This window comes from Perissodus microlepis, chromosome 3 (assembly GCF_051167445.1).
Source record: "Perissodus microlepis isolate ML-2025 ecotype Zambia chromosome 3, ASM5116744v1, whole genome shotgun sequence".
Lineage (NCBI taxonomy): Eukaryota > Metazoa > Chordata > Actinopteri > Cichliformes > Cichlidae > Perissodus > Perissodus microlepis.
The window spans coordinates 11,865,276-11,869,234 of NC_140463.1; the positions used below are offsets into that span (position 1 = coordinate 11,865,276).

At 39.8% G+C, this 3,959-nt stretch overlaps 1 pseudogene; it reads right to left on the reverse strand.

Moving 5' to 3' along the window:
* Positions 1 to 246: 246 nt before the first annotated feature.
* Positions 247 to 1,265, reverse strand: LOC146389921 (uncharacterized; annotated as a pseudogene).
* Positions 1,266 to 3,959: the final 2,694 nt, after the last annotated feature.

Genomic DNA, 3,959 nt, shown 5'->3' on the forward strand with positions numbered 1-3,959 from the left:
GCACATAAGTCCATTTTAACATATTATAATTGTACATAATTGGGAATTATTCGGCACATTAAACACACCTAACAAAGAGTCAGCCCAGTTAAATTACCGGAGATGAATCAACTGTATGGTTATTTTGTAGTTTATAGTTTGTGCTGCTGTTAAACTTTACAGTATTGACTTCAGTATTTCTGCTGTTGGTGTAGCTAGACTACTACATTGATCAGTAATATGCAATGTGAAATTTGATATTGTTACTTTGCTGGATTCACTGAGACACTTGTCCAACAACCTTGGTTTATAAAGGAAATTACAGAAATTTGAGCTAACAAAACAGAGACTGGATACCTGTGTCCACGAAAAGCTCCTGTGCCAAACAGAAATTTTAATATGGTCTAATCAGCTCTATTTCATAAATGACTTCTTACCAAGCATAATCAGCCTTGGGGTGATGGGCAGGTTGCTCTCTTCTTCAAGGGACATCCTGGTAGATGTTTCCTGCCAGAAAAAGGACCAAGACATTTTATGGCTGCTGTGCCAACCTTGTTGTTGGTCAAAACTCCCTCACTTTCTATCTGCTCAAGAAGTGTCCTTATACCAAGGTTCCATTTGAGCTTCTGGGTGGAGAAATAGTTAATAATCCTTCTGCCTTTGGTTATTAGGGCCTGACCTAAGCGCTCACTGATATCGATGCCTGTGAGTTTGTAAAAGTGGTTCGAAAGACCTTTCCGAGTAAACAAGAATGGCCACTGCTCCTGAATTTCAGCTACTGAAAGTGAGGGACAACTGTTGATAAGCTGCCGCTGAGAAATATATGTGAGGCACATGAAATCATCCACATCAGGTCTCTCCACAGCTCCAGGTCCTTCTGAATTAAAAATTGTTAACAAGATGTGTTTCTTTTCCTCTAAAGAAGCTGGCGTTTCCCCCTCAGGAAGTTCAACTGGCTGCCAATTTATACAGCCATAGCTATCAACAAGGCATCTAACTTTTTTATGTGAGGTTGCATTACTGTTGTGACTGCAGTCTTCCTCATTCCTGGTTCTCTTTGTTTGACGAAGTCTATGTGTTGTATTATCTCGATTAACATGTTCAACTCTAGATTTGATGCTTCTTAGTAGTGAATAATGTCCACAACCCAGTCTTTCTCCCTTTTCAGTAAAATCTGCAAATGTTTGAGGGTATCTGTTTACAATGATCTTAGCAACCTCTTCACAAGATGCACGTTTAGGGTTTCTGCAGTTAACTTGCATGGTCTCCGCAACAATTCTAACCATACTTCTGTCCTCTGGATGACCTCTGTCTCCTCTTGTGATTGCATGCGACAGTTTGAGTGGAAATCATTCCCAAGCTCCAGAGTAATGGTGTCATTCAAATTCTTTGGTCTGCCATCTAAAAAAAAGAGAGATGGTGTTAGATTCAGTGTCTACTTTTGTTTCGTGCATTGCACAGCTGCAAAGATCCTGAAATTCCTCTATGATGCTCCGTATAGTGCTGGTTGGCAAGAGCATTTTAGCCTGCATTTTTAAATGACACAAAGTCAACTTTCTTCTAATAGATTAACTGTGTCCTGTCCTTGTATTATGGCAAATCCCCCAATTTCTTGTTGCCTTGACTGCTGAACTGTCTACTTATGTTTTCAAGAAATATGGCTGGAAAATGATGTTCGGACACTGAAGTATTTAGAGCAACCTTCAAATGGACATAATACTTTCCCCCCCATCTTTGATATGAAATCTGAGAGGGGCACAAAGAGCTGTGAAGTTTTGTGCAGCATACCCACATCCAGGAACTTGACAGCCGAGGTCACCAGTGAACTTATAAAACTCCTCCTTAGTGGTCTCCCTTCTTGTTCTGTGATTCCTAGGCATATGTAAATGAAGGCAGAAAATGTTCTGAAAGTGGCAGGACAGTTCTCAGTTCCACAAGAAAGCCTATAGTTAGCTACATGTTTGTGGCTTTTAACATGCAAACTGAACAATATATATTTGCGTGCACTGAAGCCACAAAATTTAGAAATACACATAGTTGCAAAAAGTTCAGTGACCAATTACCTTTCCTAAATGACATATGCAATGCAAAAAGTAAGAGTATTGTCAATAGGGACCAATTCCCAGTTTTTACATGATCAAAATTATTTACAAAAGGCTTCAATAAACAGAAAATGTGTGCCGACAAGAGAACAGTGCACAAAAATGAAAAGATATTTGAGCTCGACGCTTTAATGGGTTTAACATGACTTAGTCAGCACCCCGCACTGTACAGGTAGTACAAGCACACCTGAAAACACTGACCAGCTAACAGCTTTAAGCATTTGGGGGCAACCTCGGTAGTTCACCGATTCACCTGTTGCAAACGTCCAAGTTTCTATCAAGGCTCATAAATCCATCGGCAACTATTACCTAACTAGTCTTTTGAGTCTCCACATTCATAGATATTGAACTTTTGTCTTAGCATTTGAATGAAAATATCCTGGTAAAAAGTTCATTACAAAACAAAGACAGCTTCTTCGTTAGCACTCATGCCATCTCTTTTCCTCTGACTACTTTTAAGTTGCACATGTTAACGGTCTAATCATCAATAGTTGATGGTCATGTTGTTCTCCTGCTTTGCAGCTTTGTTTGACTCTGAATTGCGGCCTAAACGTGCAAAAGTAAGAGAAGCAGATCAATATTTTCTTCTTGTCGTTATTTAATGGTGGTTGGCAACCAGCGAAAGGATCATTAACCACCTCGAGCAATATTTTCTATCCCCATTGTTGCTTTGATAGTGAATACCCGACGTGTGCGTCATACGTCACGTTGTACGTCAGGTGAAGGTGTGGTGTCGGCTATCGCACCTGTCGCATTACAAAGCTTTAAAAACGTAACAATCGCTTTAAAAACACAACCCAACGCGCTAAACATGAACAAACATAAACACCCGTGTTACATTATCATGTATATCCAGGACATCTCTTCTGAACCAAGACGAAGTGGTGCTACAAAGGAATTATTTGTTTAGGAGAGTGCATTTAATAGCAGTCTGGCCTGCAACAAAATGCACCGCTAAAAATACAGTTTCTGCTTGTCCCAGAATTTATTAATTTTGAGAGTGAATTTGTAGGACTGATGCTGGTTAGTGGGGTAGGTTTCATGGATGTGAATTCCTTAACTTGTGTAAAATGACAACCAGAGCATATTATTAGGTTAGTTCACTGTAGTTAGGCAGAGGTGTCTTAAAAAGTACCACCTTATACGAACCAAATGAAGGTCCAGTATAAGAAAGAATAAGAAGAGAAAAAAGGAACACCCTGCTAAATGAAGTCATTTTTAAACATTACTCTAAATGTAGCCATTAGTTTTTGTTGCTGGCCATACAAAAAATAAGTATAGTTCAGTTATATTCCTCAAGTATACCTTACCTAGTACGTATACTAATAATGCTTCTTGGGACTATATTGGCCCCCGTTTTAGTACATAACAGTATTCTTGAAATTAACTTTTAGATGTACTTTTTGTTCACCATAATTGTACTAGCATAATGGCATAATGTCTACAAGAGTATAATTAAAATTTACTCGACTCTATCACAATACTAACCTTACAAGTATACTATTAATTAATAGTATTAATAATGTTTCACATTGATCGTGGCTCAGGAGTTGGGCGTTCGCCTTGTAATCGGAAGGTTGCCAGTTCGAGCCCCGGCTTGGACAGTCTCGGTCGTTGTGTCCTTGGGCAAGACACTTCACCCGTTGCCTACTGGTGGTGGTCAGAGGGCCTGGTGGCACCAGTGTCCGGCAGCCTCGCCTCTGTCAGTGCGCCCCAGGGCAGCTGTGGCTACAATGTAGCTTGCCATCACCAGTGTGTGAATGGGTGGATGACTGGATATGTAAAGCGCTTTGGGGTCCTTAGGGACTAGTAAAGCGCTATATAAATACAGGCCATTTACCATTTGAATAAACAAATACATTTATTAATATATGAGGT